The sequence below is a fragment of the Leptidea sinapis genome, chromosome 16 (genome assembly GCF_905404315.1).
Source record: "Leptidea sinapis chromosome 16, ilLepSina1.1, whole genome shotgun sequence".
Taxonomy (NCBI): domain Eukaryota; kingdom Metazoa; phylum Arthropoda; class Insecta; order Lepidoptera; family Pieridae; genus Leptidea; species Leptidea sinapis.
Window position 1 is genome coordinate 1,428,139 of NC_066280.1, and position 20,684 is coordinate 1,448,822.

Consider the following 20,684-nt stretch of genomic DNA (forward strand, 5'->3'; position numbering starts at 1 on the left):
ACCGCGATCCAGAACCTTGACCAGAGAGGATATCACCTTCAGCAAAGATAAACAGATGAAGCCTAATAGCCAGCCCACATTCTAGCGCTCTACAAAACGCAGGTCTGGCCACTATAGATAGTTCCTTCACAGTGCGGTTTTCAAGGAGCTTTCTTCCACGTACTACAAAGCTGTTTCATTTATTTATATAGATAATCCAACTTTATTCCTTTCCAGACTTGTGACCCTCAAAAGTGACACGTAAATTTGCAACACAAACTCTAACTGCATGAATAACTTTTTTATCTCATACATAATATTAAATGGGATTACAAAGTTATTTATGCGGTTGGTGTATCGAAATTGAAAAATGTCTTTCATTGATTTATACGCAAAACACTAACGGACTTACAAATAAACTTAGTACAAAGTGATAAACCTGAGAATAAACCAAGAATATGCAAAATATTGACTATATATCTGACAACACTATCAATACAATGAAAATTCTGAAGTTTTCCGAATGTCAAACAGCCTTGCAAATAGACGCGGGAATGTAGGCGGTAAGGTAGGAATGTCTGTTTGTAAACGTTTTGCATATTCTTTGTTTATGCTCAGGTATAACTTTATGACAATTTTTTTTTGTAAGGCCGTAATTGTATTCTGAGTTTGAAGCTCCTATGTCTGCTAGAAGTGCCTTGGACTTTTGTAGATTAGCCAGTCAGTCAGTCACTAAGTGACAAAATTAAGAAATTTTAACTAGTTATAATCTTTAAAGTACTGGTTCAAATTGAGTTTAATTTGAAATATTCCGTGTTTATACAATGTCTGCTTGGTTACTGATTCAAAATTCAGTATTCTAGTTTTAACCACAACAAAGTAATAGGGGGTCGAAAAGGATGGTACGGAAGTAGTATTGCTTGTATTTGCTCGACTTGACGGAGACTCGACTACCTTGCCCCTAGACAATTTAAATAAGAAGTAAAGTAAACAAGGAAAAAGCGGTAGGCTTATCATCGCCTCAATGGCCACACCTGGAGTGGACGTCATGGCCCCGGTTACCAACATACAGACAAGTCTTAGCAGGCTATTAAATCTGTCTGTAGTTGTTTTCTGACAGACTTCATCTTAATTCTAGGCAATGGGAAGTCTCAGAACGATTCGATTTCGCGGTTTTTTTAATGTTTGCCTTCAAATGTCGTATCTATTAATTGATTTGATTTGGTAAGCGTGATATTTGTACTGCTTAAATATCTCTTCGAATCTTTTTTTATTTGCCTGGCACAGAACTCTAGAGATCTATAGATACACAAATTTAATTTAAAGTTGACGACCCATATAGCCGAATGGTTAGTGACCCTGACTACTAAGCTTAATGTCCCGGCTTCGAATCCCGGTAGGTGCAATCATTTATATGATGAATATGGATGATTGTTTCCGAGTCATTTTATATGTATGTATGTATGTTTAAGTAAGTATATTGTAGTAAATATATCGTTGTCTTGTACCCATAGTACAGGCTATGCCTAGTTTGGGGCAAGATAATTTGTGTAAAAGTGTGTCAAAAAATAAAAAATCAGAAAATTACGATACGGGACTCGAACCCGCGACCACTCGCGTTCCGTTCGCTCTTCAACTGAGCCAACCGTTATGTATCGTTGATAAATCTTGTATGTCATGTTCAACTCTCAGGTTGTAGCTCAATAGATATTTTTATATTGTCTATCATTTATTAAGTATCAAATTCTTCAAAGAAAATTTTATTACATTTAATATTATTATAATAATGAAACTTTCAACGCACAAAGGTTTCGAGGTAGCTTTCGGCTTCTTTGTCCGGTTAAATAAAAATGAGTGGAAATTTTGGAATATGAAAAGGTTTTAAGTTATTTTCATACACTTAAAGTTCTTTGAAGATACTTGTTTACTTAACACTTGCTAATACATATATATAAGCTTGATTTGATAAGCCTCGCAATAATACACTTCACAATTTATATTCTTGAGTATTTGGAGAACTCCATATCTATCATAAACTTTTGACTTTGTGTTTATTTATTTTTTATTTAAAAGGAGGACAAACGAGCGTACCTGGTGTTAAGTGATCACCGCCGCCCACATTCTCTTGCAAGACCAGATCAAATCAAATCAAATCAAAACGTTTATTGAACTCATAACATTGATTTACAATGGCTTAAGTTCAGTCATACACTAAATTTCATAATAATAAATAAATAATATCAAACAGATAAAATTAAAATCAAACAAATCAAATAAGTAATATAAATAACATCAAACAATTAAAATCACACTTTAAGTAGATCAATTCAATTCCAGGCTGCTTTATCATTTAAATAATCTTGGATATTGTAATAGCCTTTGCTGCTTAATTTACTTTTTGTGTAGGCTTTGAATTTATTTATAGACATATTTGCTATATGTTCGGGGAGTTTATTATAGAAGCGAACACACTGACACCTAAAGGAATTACTGACTTTATGGAGTCTTGTGGCAGGCATGACAAGTCTACCCCTATTTCTAGTATTAATACTATGTAAGTCACTTAGTTTTGTGAACTTATTTTTATTCTTTTGTACAAACATCAAATTCTCGTAAATGTATTGTGAGGCCACTGTCATAATACCTATTTCTTTAAACTTATTCTTTAACGAAATTCTAGATCCCATGTTATAAATGGCTCTAACGGCTCTCTTCTGCAGCACAAATATCGTATCGATCTCAGCAGCATTACCCCATAAAAGGATACCATAGCTCATAATGCTGTGGAAGTAACTAAAATATACTATTCTAGCCGTATCTATGTCAGTCAGTTCTCTTATCTTCTTAACCGCATATGCTGCAGAGCTTAATCTGTTTGCTAAGGCAGATATATGGTCACCCCACTGAAGCTTCTCATCTAGAGTTATACCCAAGAACACTGTCTTATTTACAAGATCCAACATTTCTCCATTTAATTTAATATGTGTGTTAATCTTTTTTACATTTGGTAATATGAATTTTAAGCATTTCGTTTTCTTACCATTCAAAAGAAGATTGTTTACTTTGAACCATTGTTCTACCTTAGAAATAGCATTATTTACATGTTCAATAGTAGTTGCATGTCGATTAACTTTAAATAATAGTGATGTATCATCCGCAAACAATACTATATCATGTGTGTTCTTTATAAGATAGGGTAGGTCAATGATATAAACTAAAAACAGAAATGGTCCGAGAATTGAACCCTGCGGGACACCCATTCCTAACACGGAGCCTGAAGACCTTACACTATTAACTTCAACATACTGTATCCTGTTATTCAAATATGAGATTAATAAATTTAATGCACTTCCTCTTATGCCATAGTGTTGCAATTTCCTGATTAGAATTTCATGTTGGACGCAATCAAACGCTTTTGAAAGGTCGCAAAAGATTCCTAAAGAATCTTGTGAATCCTCCCAAGCACTAAAAATATGTTCCATTAATGCAACACCTGCGTCAACAGTTGAACGTCCCCGAGTGAATCCAAATTGTTTATCACGTATAATTTTATTTATGTTAAAATGAGCGCGTAGTTGACACAGTATTAGTTTTTCAAATATTTTACTCAGGGTAGGCAAAATTGAGATAGGCCTATAATTAGAGGGATCTGATGAGCAACCCGACTTGAATAAAGGTATTATTTTGCTATGCTTCATGAGGTCTGGAAATGTGCCACAGTCTATACATTTGTTAAATATTAGGGCTAGATCAGGCGCTATTATATCAATCAGAGAGCCTATTACTTTAACAGATATACCCCAGAGGTCAGCTGTCTTTTTAACATTAATCTCTTTAAATGACTTTATGATATCCGAGATATTAACATACTTAAATTGGAAATTATTTGAACATTTAGTAACATTTGCAGAAAGTAATGATATTGCCCTGGTTGGACATAAGTTTAAATGTTTAGTGGTAGATATGGGAACATTGGTAAAGAAATTTTCAAAAGCTCTAGCAACATCTAAGTTTGATTTTACAATTACATTATTAATATTTAGATTAAACTCAGAGTTTTGATCTTTTGTTTTACCAGTTTCATTATTAATAATTTTCCAAGTAGTTTTGATTTTATCGTTAGAATGTCTTATTTTATTTCTTAAGTATAAAGATTTTGCTGCTTGAAAAACATGTTTAAATGTTTTTGAATATTTTTTTACATATTCCAGAAAGAGTGGATTATGGTTGAAAGTTTTTTCATCATAGAGGCTGTAGAGCCTCATTCTACTCTTATGAATTCCAGTTGTAGCCCATTCACTAAATTTGGTATTAGTATTAATTGTAATGGTCTTCGATGTAAATATTTTTTTAAATTCAGTATTAAATAAATTAAAAAAATTATTATATAGAACATTGGGGTTATTTTCCTCTAAAGGCATTACTTGCAATTTATTAAATAGGTAAGATTTAAATAAATTCAGACGGCCCTGTGTAATTGGTACAACAGTGATGTCTTTAGTTATAGTTTTCTTTGTCGGCCAATCAAAACTAATAAGTTGTCCACAGTGATCTGATTCTAGTTGATTTATTATACTTTTGCTGTTAGGCTTTATATTTGTAAAAATGTTATCTAGACAAGTAGCTGTGGTCAGTGTTATTCTAGTTGGCTCTATAAACAAGTTACTGAGATTATATGACATAAACAGACTTTTAAACTTAGTACACATGGAGGAATGTTCTAATAGATTAATATTAAAATCTCCACAAATCAGAATCCTTTTGTTGCCCTTACAAACTCTAGACAAGACTGCATCCATCACATTTTCAAAATCCTCATATGGTGCTGATGGAGGTCTATACACACTTATAATAATGAACTGATCTAATTGTATACAAGCTATCTCGGCCACTAGTTCCACAGAGAGGCTCACAATGTCCTTTCGTTCCTTGAATTTAATATTTTTATTAATTAATATTAATGAGCCACCATGTATTGAATTAACTCGGCTAAATGAACTACCAACTCGGTGATTAGTGAAGTTAAACATGATGTGATGTGATTTAAGCCAGTGTTCAGTAATACAGAGTATATGTATGTTATTGCAATTCATGTATATTTCAATTTCAAGTTCCTTATTTAACATACCCTGAATATTTTGGTGTACCCGATTAACAACATTATTACAACAAATAAATTTTGATTTGTTTGATACTATACTATAACATGGTTCATTGCAAGAGGTATTCCCTTTTGTCTTATAAATTAATTTAAATTGTTTGGAATAATTTCCAAGGTTTTATTTTTATTATCAATGTCAAATTTAGACTGCTCAATAGAAGCAGTGTGATACACCAAGTTTTTGGCTGATTGTATAAAATAAAATGATAGCGATATAGCTAATCGTTGTTTTAAATATATTGGAATAATATTTCTCATAGAGAAATTAGATTTAATATTATTATTTATATCAATCAAATGGAATTTATTTCTATTATTGCATATCAACATGTCAAGTGATAAATTCAATTTATATCTGATATCATTTTCAGATTGTGACAATCTGTGACCGTACGGGAAAGTAAACAAAACAACATTCTTTATGTTTAGATAATCTAAACACTCAAACTGTTTGATTAGCTGTGTTCTGTTTGTATTTCCTCTGTTTCCAATTAATAACATTAAGGTAGTGTCAGGGGTGAAGTTAAATTTAGATAGCCTTTGCACAATCTATGAAAAGGTTAGTCCTGGTAAACAATAATTTGTTACTGCCTGTCCCATCTCGCTTGAAATAAGCCGGCCCATACCTTTACCTAAGTTATCACTAAACATTACAATTTTGCTATTCACATTATTTGGTTTAAAGGAACTGATAGACTTAGTATCAGATGAGCTTGTGTTTTGATTATATTTGTGTGAAGGTAATTGCTGATTAGCAAGAGGCTCACAAGTAGGCTCAGATTTCTTCTCTAAGTTGTAGGTAACACATTTGTGGTGTCTTGTCACGGACTCCTTGTTTATAAGAAGTTCATCTAAAACCAGTACTTGATCCTTCACTTGTTTGTTTGTAACATTGTATCTGTTATTCATTGTTTCCAATGATTTCTGTAGATTTAGGATTTCATTATTTAATTTATTTATATCTGATTCATATTTTAATTGGTTCTTTTGAATTGTTAATGAGTATAAATTTAATTGATTAATTAGATCTATTCTTTCTTTACTAAATTTTACATTTTTGTTCATTAATTTTTGCTTATTTACTAATTTTTTTTTTTTTATGTGTTTATTTATTTTAATATACTTTTTCAGTTTGTTTCTGCTACATTTAATTCTCTTAACCTCTTTAGATGAATTCAGGTGACTATTGTGACTTGTAAGGTTAATTATTAAACTATTGTTGGAATTAGTCTTAGCAGAAACAACTTCAGGAGCGCTACAGACCAACTCATCAAATAAACTTTGGTTATGTGAGGGAGTCAAATTGGATTTATAGATCTGAAAATTACTGATTTCATTTTTAGCATCATGCAATTCAATTTCTAACTCAGTGATGCGCTTCAGGGCCTCTTCATATGCATCACTGCAGTTCCCAAAACCTTCTAATATCATTTGAAGTTGGTCACGTTCCCCAATAGCATTTGAACATTTCTCATCCAACTCAGCCATCTCGCTTTTCAACTGTCTATTCCTGGCTAGCATATCAATTAATTCCTTTTCATTTTCATCCCTTTCCTTATGCAACTGCAGGATTTCCTCTTTAGCTGCCTTTAATTGCTGCAAAGTCAGTTGGAGGTTAATCTCCTCCTGACGAGCTAAGGCTCCGCGAGTCGTCATTTTGGTCGTTTTATACAAAACAATATCCAAAAACAATGACTTACAAGGTTATAAAATAGTAGAAGTTTATAAAATAAAATACAAATACAAAAAAAAAAATTAAAATTATTGAAGTAATATCATGTAAAGTAGTTTTATGTGGTGTATAATATATTATAGTGTGTTAGTTATTTTGTTATTTTGAAAAGAAATACTCCCTGAGATTATTTTGAATTCAATCTTCTGGTTCCTTTTGTACAGTTTAAAATCCGACCGTTAGCACGAACAATTTTAAGTACACTGGACACCCGTCTGCACTCTGCAGCTGTTGAACTTTATACACTTTTATTTAATAGTTTACCGACATTAAAATTTACTTGCATAACATAATATTTTATATTTTGAAGTCTTAAAATTATTTTAAAATAGAAATAAATTTAACAAATTAAACTTGACAGTAGTATTATAGAGGAATCACAAGAGCTGTACGCGCTTTTTTTGAAGGTACCTTACCGTACCAGTAAACACCGCACAAGGAAGTTCATTCCACAGTTTTGTAGTACGCAGAAGAAAGCTAAGGAGCTTTCTTCTGCGTACGAAAAGCGCACTGTGGATGACCGTCACACATCCAGATGGTGGGGATGATATCCTAATTTGTGGCGTGTCGTGCGAAGGTGGTTGCGGTGTGTGGAGCGATCAGGAAATTTGTGCGGACTCTAATTAATTTCGTTTTTATTAAAACAGTTATTTTAAACTGAGCCGAATCTATTACTGAATAAAGTTGGCCCTTCGTGTCAATTTAAAGTAACATGATGACTAATATTATGTTCAGTGAACCTGACATGTTGTCTTTTTTATGAAAATAAGAGACGAGATGAGCAGGACGTTCAGCTGATGGTAATTGATACGCCCTGCCCATCACAAAGTAATGAAGCTCAGGATTCTTGAAAAACCCAATAATTCTAAGTGGCACTACTCTTGCGCTCGTCACCTTCAGACATAAAACCAGGCATCATGTCTTCGACACCGGTCGAAACTTAATACTAAAGCAACAACATACTCTGAAACATAATTCGATTGAACAAATTAAATCTAACATCAATAATAATGTCCAATTATAAATATACTACAATTTTTAATTATAAGGTAAATTTTATATGAGTAAAAGTGAAAATTGTCAAGACAAAAGTGACTTGGAACACAGCATCGCAAGAGCAATGTACAAATGCCTTTATAATATAATATATTCACTGAAACATATTCAGTTGGATTCGAGAGTTTATTTCTAGAACATTCGGATGCTCCGAAATGTACTCCGGCATTACATGAACATTACAACGAGACCTTTGAGATTCGCTCACGTGGACTCTAAATGTCAAAATACTTTTGAATGCATTTTAACGTCAAACTCGGGAAATCCCTTTGAATGTTTTTATAATGCTTATGCAGAAAATGTAAACTGGCCGGTGATTTCCAAACTATATAGTGTAGCAAATGTCTAAGGTGGAAGCAAAATAGATTATTCGAACTTTTTTTTATTACAAAGAAACGTGATGACCAGGACGTTCCGCTAATGGTAATTGATACACCCTGCCCATTACAATGCACTGCCGCTCAGGATTCTTGAAAAACCCAAAACTCTGAGCGGCACTGTAGTGCTTAAGAGCGGGACTCGAATCCGTGACCTCTCGCGTACCGTGCGATCGCTCTTCCAACAAAACCAACCGTTCGAGTGTAGTATCGTTGATAAATCGTTCAATATTAATATTAATACAAAAATTCAAAATACACCCAATTAATACTATATTATAGAAAAAGTATTTGTAGCCAACACAAATGTTTTAAGAATACCTTCAATTTTATTAATGACCGCACAAATACTAACCAGTATTATGTATGATAGACAAATGTTATTTACTTTCTGGTAGTACTGTTTAATTGTTTTCATAAGTTGAATTGTTATATAAGTGTTTATGTACTGAAGTAGCAGTAAAAAACAATTTCACTGGAAGGAACTAGTATTAAAATACAGGCCCGGCCCTGTTTAATACTAGTGCCAATTAAAATAGTATAAATTATTGTAATTAATTATTAGAAGCACTACTTATGTAAAACTGTTATTACTTTCGTTTTAAAGCCTATTTCTTATGTTAAGCATTCATATATATTCACAGCTATATGTTTTATTTTTATTATTGTAATAAATTTCTCAGCTTTTTGTATTGTTGCAAATTATAATAATTAATGAATTATTAGTGTAAGATTAATAGTAACTAATATTACTTAAATAAATAAATAAACTTAAAGTACATCTTTGCCGAACATATTTCGCGCAAATATTATCTTTATCCTAGCTTTACTCTAAGTCGAGATAAAGCACGGCTCCGAGCCAAATATCAATAGAGATCGCTTGAGCGGTTCCATGCAAATAAATAGAGTATTAGAAGTTTCACTTGCAGCCCTCTCGCCTCAGACGATTGTGGAGACCTCACTCAACAGCTTACTTGTTCACTTACCACCTATCGTGGCAATTTCTGGTTCATTTACTTAAGTTTTTAACCTACTTCAAAAGAGGAGGAGGTTCTCAATTCGTCGGTATGTTTTTTATGTTTGTTACCTCTGAACTTTCGAGTGGGTGAACCAATTTTGATAATTCTTTTTTTATTTGAAAGCTGGTACTTCTCTTGAAGTCCCACTGGTTGGTTGTCCAGATCTGAAATGGCATCTATGAGAAAAAAATAAAATTCTAAAATTTGCGTATCGTATCGTAGTAGTTTCAGTCTGAAGGGCGCCGTAGCTAGTGAAATTACTGGGCAAATGAAGCTTAACAACTTATGTCTCAAGGTGACGCGCGGCGTAGTGCCGCTTTGAATTTTTGGGTTTTTTGAGATTCCTAAGCGGCACTGCATTGTAATGGGCATGGCGTATCAATTACCAACAATCAATTAGATTGTACAAAAATACGCAACTGTTTTATACTTTTAAGTGCATATATATCTATGTTTTGGAATAGTATTTAGTTTGAAGTCGATTGTTTATTTGTTAAAATTTTTTTTGATCGGACTGTCAATCAGTGATGCCAAAGAGCCTGGATCTGTTGCTACTACTAGTCTTACAACAATATCATCAAATGATTCTTAAATAGGCAAAGTGCATGCGTTCATAATAACTATCACTTATACAATATGATTTTGCTTTAATAATATGATTCCAGATAATGTAGAAAAAAAATGTGTTACGAAAATTAAAAAACGATTGTGTGAGAATGGCTGTTATAACATAAACGATTTTCTTAATGCTACCACAGGGATAGAAGCGGACATACTCGGGCTCTTTAATAATACATTATTATTTTATTATATTACATTGCAATACGCAGTTTTATAAAAAAAGCCCGCTGAGTTTCTTGCGCCCGTTCTTCTCAGGTCTGAGTCTATTTTGAATGGGTGGTAGTTTTTGAGGTTCAATAAGAGATTTTGAATAAAAATAATTGAATTTGAATATCAATATAATATCACACAAAGAAAAATAAATACCTTTTAACATCCATGAAGCCACTCGAGGTCACACTAAATGTTTGGTGTTGGCCGCCGCCGCGATAGATTCATTTCACTTCAACGCAATTACTAAAATACTATATTATAGAATATAAGCACATGTATTAATTAACCACCACCAGGACCACCTAATATTTAGTACAATGAGAAATTGTTTCCAACCAGTTAAATATGTTAATATAAGTTCAACTATGTACTGCAATTTTAAGCATACAGCTCTAAAACAAATGCTGCGCCCAGTGAGGACGCTGGTGGTCCACTTGCATAATCTCCCAGGAAGCGCAAATGATGGAAGTTTGTGGTGGAACGAGGCCTTCGCTGCCATCCAAACTAACTGCCAAGCTTTTTCCCTTGCCACCGCCCATCTATGCGTTAGGTATACCATAAGATCACCTGCCGACCGACCATGGCGAAAGCCGTACTGTCGGTCGTTGATCAACTGGTGACCTTCTAGGTGGGGGTTAATTCTGCTCTACATGACTTTAGAGAGCAGAGCAGTATCTGCAAACTGAAGATAAACATTGCTGTTAATTTAAATATTTTTTATTTAACTGCAGTTTGTTAATTAATAATAAAGGATTAAGATGTTCATAAAGCCTCTAAGATCAATAATAATTAGTAACCGATAGTCGATGCAAAGTGAATTCAGACAACAATAATAAATAACCTTTTTAAAGCCTTATTCACTTTTCCTTAAAGGTGTACAATATAAATCTATTACGAGGGTAGAGTTGAGCATCAAGTGAAACTTGTTTTATCTTGTCTTAGCATAATCCAGCTTAATCGTTTTAAGTTGCAAGTTTTCAATACTCACGGTGCTTGATCAATATTCCGATACTGTTGGCTTTGACCGGGATGATAAATGGAGTGTCGCCGGTATCACGTTCCTGTCCACTCATTTGACTCCGATGCCAATTTCTTGTGTTGTTCTCAAACAATCACACGATTTTGAAAATAGTGTTTTAAATTCCGTTTACAAATATTTCACGGCTAGAAAATTGTTTAAGAACGATGTAACTATTTTTTTTATTTAGTCCACACAACTGACTACAATTGTATGGATTGCAAAGTAGTAAAATATACAAAAATACTATTTATCAATTGAGTCTGCTGGATGTGTACGTGGCATGCGTGATTAAGTGATACAATAAACTACAGCACAACAAAACACGCTTAACAAACAAGCTTGATAAAAACAGGACTTATTCTAACAGCCAATAACAAGAATAAAAAAAAGATTAACTGATTACTTACTAATATATAGATAACTAGCTTTTAAGTAAAACTTGTATTATTATTCTTATTTTGTATTGTAATTATCTCTTAATAAATAAATTGAAATTGAAAATTGATGCGATTTTCATGTATTTATATAGGTTAAGCTCACAATAATTACAAATCATGATCGAATCATTATAAGAATCGAACACAAGGGTAGGACTTGAAATAAATCATACAAATGACAAATAGCTGTAGAATACACAGAAATATACATATACTTAGGTAAAGCAATCAGTTTTGATAAGAGCAAAAATGGTATAGAGATAGAAAGAAGAATATAACAAACATGGAATAAATACGCATACGATACACGCATGTTAATTTCATCTTCAAAGTAAAATAAAGTTGACGCATGGACCAGCCATCGTACCTTTCGCATATATTTGAGAAAGGAGACGAGACGGCACACGACGCCGCCCCAAGCAATGCCATTCAGTGAGCATGACGAACCATTTTATAGCATACCTACGAAAGATGACAAAAAATTACAAAATAAATGCTCACAAAGCAAGCCCTTGTCAGAAAGGGCTACAACTAAGCGTTCTCGATTAAGAGACAAGACAAAAAAAGATTAATAACTAAAGCAACCAATGCCCTGAGCAATGTAATAAAGGTAACTTGGAAATGGGTGACCCACGTTGCATTCCTAACAGACGACAGATGGACCACGAAGGCAATCTTGTGGAAAGGACCACAAGGAAGAAGAAGCGGTTCCGTACCCAAAGGGTATGACGGGACCCTATTACTAAGACTCCGCTGTGTGTCCGTTCGACTGTCATCAATCTGTATCTCATAAACCATGTAAAGTTACTAAAAAAAACGGAATAGACTAAACAATTAAGGGTGCTGCCCTACAACAAACGTGAATTTTATAGATGATGTTTTTATATTATAATAGTACGGAACCATTTGTTAGCGAGTCCCCGTCGAACTTGGCCATTTTTTAATATAAGCACTAATGTTAAAAACTTTATAGGGACTAAGGGATATTGCAGCTTATACTTTCACTTCAAAGGACGGGGGCGGATCATTTATTAAATTCCTGGTATTGTTGATGTCTATGCCCGGTTTCACTTTCCTGGTTTGATTTGATATTATATATTATACAATATATTTTATATGATACTAGCTGACCTGACAGACGTTGTTCTGTAGATAATAAAAAAATACTGTTTTATAGGAATTTGCCAGTAATATTTCAAAACATCAAGAATTATTTCGTAAAAAATGCTCCCTGTTGTTAAAATGAAATTGTTTCACAGCGGAACTGTCAAACCGTGCCTCACCAAATTCTCTCATAGAAAATATGTCCATACTAACAAATATCCATATATATAAAAATGAATTGCTGTTCGTTAGTCTCGCTAAAACTCGAGAACAACTGGACCGATTTGGCAAATTTAGGTCTTGAATTATTGTGGAAGTACAGGGAAGGTTTAAAAGGTAAATAAATAGGAAAATGCTGCTAAATTAAATAAAAACAACAAATTTGTTTTTCCTTTGGTGTGTCCATACATAATTTCTATGAGAGAATTTATTGACGCACGGTTTGACAGTTATGCTGTGAAACAATTTCATTACAACAACAGGGTGCATTTTTACGAAGCAATTCTTGATGCTATAATATATTATTGAGAAATTCATATAAAAACATTATTTTATTTATTATATACAGAACTACGTCTGTCGGGTCAGCTAGTTGAAAATAAAAATAATTGTGGGTCCTAAATCGAATTAAAAACTATCCTATCTCTCAAGCTGGACCAAACTGCACTCCATGAAGAAATCCCTATTAAAATCCGTTCATTAGTTTAGGAGTCCATCGCGGACAAACAACGTATCACGAAATTTATATATATACACTGGCCTTCAAAAGTAAGTATCACACTTTTAAAATTGGGATAACGTTTTAAGTTCACAAGATATACTTTCGAAATAAAAAGGACTCTAAAGAGAATTTAATTTTGTACATATTATACTACTATAGTATTATAGTACACTTTATAGTCGGTAACCTTCTTTTAAGAATTGGCTGAAAAAAAACTTCATAAACAAAACCATTCCTTTTTCAAAGTGGGCGTTTCCGAATTACAATTTTACCATTCACATTTTTCTTTCTGTTTTAAATTTTTTCAAGATCGATGGCTCTTGTTTTAAAAATTTATGCTAAAATGTGCTAGGATCATGGCTTTTCTGGAACTAGGCATCAGTATGCGTCGCACTGCAAGAATGGTGGGCACGAACGGTCCAGAAGGTAAAGCGAAGGTACGAAGAGACTGGACACCATCTGAGGAGACCTTGTAATGGCAGACCCAGGTGTACCAGTGCCCGAGAAGAGTTATATTATTTCCACTGTGTTAAGAAATCGCCACCAAAATGCAGTTGAAGTCCAGCAACAGCTACTTCAGACCCGGAGGGACTACATTAGTGGCAGTACAGTGAGAAGAAGACTTGCTATATGAATCTTATTTCGAGGAAGATTGCTATGGCAACCTAAACCTAACATTAAACTTTAAGCTCATGAATTTCAGTGACTTTCAGTTCTTCAGAAATCCCGCGGAAGTAATGGATTTTTCTGGGATAAAATGTCATGGCCTTTCACAAGCTCTAGCCTATCGTTGTACCAAATTTCATCAAAATCGGTTCAGTAGCTCCGGCGTAAAAGCGTAACAAACATTCACTATTTATAATATTAGTTGGGATATACATAAAAGATCCTTTACATTATTGGTTATTATATTTTTCCATTTATTTATTGTAAGTGGAGAAAGTACCTTTTGACAATGAGTTAGTTAGGCAATTTATTTTATCATAATCAAAATTTTTGTATTGCCTTCCCACGACGTTTGCACTTGATCCGAACGTGTTTGGCTTGTAGGTGTCATTTGTATGTCCGATGAGCAACCTACGATTACTTAAGTAAACACAATAATAGTCATGATCTATCTATCAATATGGACAATTGTTATTGGTATTATAAGTCTCGCAGTTATGAATCTAAAATGTGACGGTAGTTAAGGCATAAGGATAAAACTAATGGGGCCATAAATATCATAACAACATATAAACCTCTATTTATTTTGAAGTGAAAACTCGTTTTGGCGTACCTTCCAAAAATTTTTCGTTGGTTAGGCTGATCCGTTACGCTCGAAGGTGAGAGGCTAGGCTGAACCGTTACGTTCAGAGGTGAAAGGCTCGATCGGGTGAACTCGAGAACACCGAGTAAACCCGATAGATCCATTAAATTAATACGTAAAAATTGACTGTAATTTCTTATTATTTCCTTAATGAGAACTTTAATTTCTGATTTGTTTCTCATTTTATTTTACTAATACGATCCATAATAATACTACATATTATTATTCATTATAAATATATACAACTCCAAAGACGCTTCGTTGACTACTTGTCAGGGAAAGAGCAGAGTCATGTCTAAGTTCTGCCGTGAAGCAGTAATGTGTAAGCATTACTGTGGTTCGGTCTGAAGGGCGCCGTAGCTAGTGAAATTACTGGGCAAATGAGACTTAACATCTTGTCTCAAGGTGACGAGCGCAGTTGTAGTGCCGCACAGAATTTTTCGGGGTTTCAAGAATCCTGAGCGGCACTGCATTGTAATGAGTAGGGCGTATCAATTACCATCAGCTGAACGTCCTGCTCGTCTTGTCCCTTATTTTCAAAAAGAAAAAGCTGGGCAAGAAATAAATACATTTAAGTTTTATTAAAATTACCTACATTGTGTAGTAAAAAAATCAATACATTTCTATTTGTAACAGTACTAATAGACATATTAGTTATATTTTAGCATGCAGTAATTTGGAAACGGTATCATGGCTGGCGATGTTGCAAGAATAGGATCCAATATTAATAAATCTTACCTCTTAGCATCTGATGTAGCAAGTTGTGAATAGTTACAAGGCTTAGTTAACGTTGTAAATGTTCTGAGTTATACTGTTAATCTATTGCAGGTACTAACATACCGTATCAGAATAATTTTCCCATTCTTTGGTAGCTTAAATTGTAACTGTGATGAGTTTGGTACGTCAATTTCTTTTTTTGTGTGCGTTAGGGAGGATATCTGCGGTAACCGTCTCGGCAATTTTGAGGGTAGTAAATGTCTACTCTCTGGCTCCGTGTAGATTTTGAGGACCGCGACCGCATCTATGCGTGTGTCTACAGGTCCCATAGTGGTAACGCAGAAACGGATCCCATGGGCTGCTTTCAAACGGCAATTGATGACATGCGTGCACAGATCCCCTCTGCTGAAATCGTTGTCTTGTATGATTTCAAACAGGCTACACAAGGTTATCTGTGTATAATACGTTTATATTTATATTAAATTATATTTATATTCAATCTATGCTCGTTTTATTTATAGAGACATAGAATAACCACGCAGACATTTTTATTTTTTAAACTATAATAAGTCCTAAGGGATTATTATACAGGCTTCTTTCAAGGGAGAATTCAAGAAAAAGTTTAGGTACGTTCAAAAATGATGTGTAATACAAATTTATAAAAATTATTAATTATAAAACACTTTTCTTTTAACACGCAGGCGATCTTCTGGTATACGTAACATATAAATGGGCGGCGGCTGTCGAAAGCATGGGGTAAGGCCTGGCAGTTAGCGTGGATATAGCGAATGCCTTTGATCGTATATGACACAACGCGCTTCTCTCAAAACTTCTATCATTTTGGCTTGCCGATTGTTTGTGCAAGTGAACCTCCAGCTTCCTCACCGGGCGCAGTAAAACGGGTCGCTGTCGACGGTTGTTGCTCAAACCTGAAGCCTGTAAACGCTGGAGTTTGTCAAAGCTGTGTTTAGTTAGTCCACAGAGCTACTCGTCGGGGACCCAGTGCTCTGTGAGCGGCTCAATCACTACAAGCCATCTGGATGTGTGGCGTTCCTCCCCAGTGCATTTTTAAACGAACTTTCTTCCAAGTTGTGGAATGAGCTCATACCACAACTTGGAAGCTCATAGCTATGTGCGGTGTTTCTGAGACGATACGAGATGAGTACTTTAAAAAAAAAACGTATTTTCAATTTCAAAGCACTTACCTAAAAGTCCTGCAACGCTATGTAATTCGTCTGGTGTTGCAAGAGAATGTGGGAGTCGGTGATTACTTAACGCCCGGTTACACTCGTTTGGCCTGATTTTCCATAAAAAAAAAGAGAAATTAACACATATGGACGTTGAAAAAATAAGCAAATATCATTACCTACTTCTGAAAACTATCATTTTTGCTTATCTTCAGTCGCAAGGAAGTTGTTTTATAAGATGAAATAGTATTAAGTTCCCTTCTTCATTGTATAATTACTAAATCAATAGCGTGTCGTCGCTCGGACTTCAAAACTGGAACTAAAAGTCGAAATAGTGTTGCAATTAAGCAACACTACAAACTTGTTGTCATCTGTGCACCGCGAGACAATATGGCGACCATTTTAAATATACGTGTAAGTACACAAAAGTAAATTACTTCGCAATTTTTCTACATATCATATATTTCTTTATGGAAAAGGAGGACAAACAAGCGTACGGGTCACCTGGTGTTAAGTGATTGTTGTGAGCGTTGTCGGCCTCTAACGAAGTTGTACGCGCTTTTTTTGAAGGTACCCATGTCGTATCGTCCCGGAAATACCGCACTAGGAAGCTCATTCAACAGCCTTACGTACTTACATACGTGGAAGAATGTTCCTTGAAAACCGCACTGTGGAGGACCGCCACACAATGATATCCTAATTTGTAGCGTGTCGTGCGAAGTTGGAATTCGGCGGTAGGAATCAGGTGAAACAGCTCTTCGGAGATAATCTTATAAAAATACAATTTTTTATAGAAATAGGAGGACAAACGAGCGTACGGGTCACCTGGTGTTAAGTGATCACCGACGCCCACATTCATTTGCGGATATTATGACTTTTCAACCTTGCCATATTTTCGGGCTGTGATATAATAGTTAGATTTGAACTAACGCACATTAATTATTGACAGTCTCCTTACATTATGTAGATAATTTAAATTATTTGTCTGTTATATCGATGTGACTTGTTTTCGGTAGCAACCAGATTTATTTGTCCCGCGGTGTAGGATATCTTTGAGCCAGTGTAAACTGTAAAGGCGTCATTCGCCGTTTCCTAATTGCATTTTGCAGTCTGTCTCAGCAAGATTAATTCAGTCGCAATCTACACAAGTGCGCCATAATCCGCTCCGGCCCTTTACGACTCTTAATGAGAAGGGTTTTCTTTCATTTTAATTTGTAGTTCTGCTTTGTTGAGCAATGTATGAAAGTGTTGGCAGTTCGTTAGTCACCGTGCGAGTGGAGACGGTCGCAGGCTGCATACTCCACGACCACGTGGTATTCTCACGGATCTAAATATATTCCTCAGTTAATCGAGAAATGATGTTAAAGTATTATTGAATATATTCGTTATACCTGAGAGTTGAACAAAGCAAACAAGATTTTATAACGATACGCTGCTCGAACGGTTGGCTCAGTTGGTTAGAGCACCGCCACGGAACGCCGGAGGTCGTGGGTTCCAGTCCCGCATCGTTCATAAAATTTTGTTTTTCAAATTTTATTTGTGCATTAATCCTAGAAGTGAGGTTTATCACTTTAAAAAAAAATAAAACATAACATATTGTTTAGATTTACAAGAGCGATATCTTAAGTCTTTTGTGATGTTCAATAAATTGACCTGTGAGTCAAAATATCTGGATTTACTGGATTTAAGATATTAAAAAAAATAATAATAATTACAAAATTCTTATCTTACTTTAACAAATGTATTATTTAAGCTATGGTAATGTGAATGATGCTCCTCAAAAAAAAATCAAATTCCAAATTTCTATATTTGATATTAAAATATATATACAAAATTACTTAAATCTACTTATTAAAGCATTTTACAATTAAGCCTTATATATGTAGGTATCAGAAAACTTATTTCTATAACCCTATCTACGTGTTGGGGGATAAAACTTTATTATGCTTAAAAATCTAATACATGAGGTTTGTCGGGGGGAATCCAGGAAACTGGGAAAACCTGGCTATTTGCTATGCTGATGCTCCTCGCCAATGCTACTGTATATATATACCCAGTATTACTCCATTGTGTTCTTTTAATGAGTTCATTGTGACACTCCTTCATAATGTTCTTTTTATGAGTTCATTGTTTAATAAATTCGTTCTTCGAAGTCCAGGGTGTTGATATAACTGCTTCCTCTGTCTGACCTTTGTGTCTTTAAGGTCTTGTTATATTGTTATCTTTATGTTCATTAAGTTTCTTCTTAAAATGAACTCTAAGGTTCTGGGTGGCTTGACTTGTGTAGGACAAGCCAAAGGATCAAATCTTTCAATATTTTTTTCATATCATTGTAATTGCCAAACCCTATTTTGGAGAACATAATGTTGTGAAATCATCATAATTTCTCTTAAAACGAAACTTTAGAAAAACGCTCAGTGACGAGGAAAAGTTAATATTTTAATAGCAGTTCCCATGAGCGTAAGTTAAATCTACGTCGAGAGGCTTATTTCATTAACGCCATGTGCGTCGAATTATATCCACAGAGATTTCGCTGCGTCCATGATGAAACTCTGCTAACGTGAAAACTCTGCAACATAACCGGGACTGCCTACACCTCTTCGTTCTTAAATCACATAGTACAATCTTATAACGATTATAATACTGATACTTCAAGATAATTATGTGGATAATATTTAGGCATGAAAGGCATTTATTTTCTCAAAATTGATTCCTTTACAATTATTTTTGTTGACAAGTATGGATGTAAGTAAGGATGAAGCGGTAGTAGTAACTACCGCTTCGAAAACTGGCGCTCTGAGAGAGCAGCGCAAGAAACTCTCCCGGCATTATTTTTTTGCGCTTTTTTTAATAAAATTTACTATATTGGACTGTTTATTGTAGCTTGACTCCCACCTAAATACAAAGAAAGTAACAAACAATGAAGCTTGTAACCTGTTATATTATATCATGTGGTGCTATTTACAAACACTTTAATTACAGAGTATTTCTAAATATTAGTCTGATTTATTATGCCAAAAGTACCTACACAGTTTCCCCATACCCAACTTACTGCTTGTTTAAGAAAGTATACTTAATGTTAATGTATCATATTATGCTATCATGCTATCTTTGACTGTCATAATGAAAAAGAAAGTGACGGTATTATATTCATTAAAACATTAAATTTAAGGATGCTTTCTGCAACAAGCCGTTAAACAATTATCGGATGAAGCGACCAGATGTAGATAGTCCCGAACAACGATTACATATTGAACGTTCCTCTTCAGCCAGTATGCATATTCATGATGGTGTAATTGCTGTCTTTGCGCTAGTTTGCCGGATTAATATTCTGATTAGGGGATTTGACAATTGCAATATTCTGGTTAGCATTAATTCAATTTCTAGATTGAATACCTACAAATGATAATGATTGTTTAGTTAAACTTGGATCCAACTTGGAATCGATCCAAGGTACGGTGCGGCTCGCTGGTCCGGAACCTTCTGCAGAATACGGAATTAAATGTATTATTGCCGGTATTTTCATGCTGCAGCGCCGAGGAACTATTAGCGTTAATATCGTGCTCATCCCGGGTCAATCTGTGCTGTTCAAATAATACTGTCTTGTCCAGTCTTTAATAAAAAAATGTGTGTGTATTTTTGTGTGCATGCAAGAAATTGGTCTTCAAAGCCTTCATTGGCCTAATAAACCAAAAATCCATAAAATTATTTAATCCTCGCGCTATTCTACTTTTGTAGAAAGAATAATATTGTAAAAATCTTGCAACGATGGCTTTAACAATTAATTATTAAATAAGGACTACGGCTGTACGGACTTGAACCCTTTGCCTATCCTAACAATGGACGAAGAAAAAAAAAAAATTAACGAATGTCGTCGTCAGAAAATTTTAGGAATGGTTAGAGAATAATTTCGCATGAATTGTTTTATTTAACAGTATAAAATTAGATTTTATATAAAAAATTTTAACTACAATTTAACTTCAGAACAATTACAATTATTATACTTCAAAAACTTTATCTCTCAGAAAAA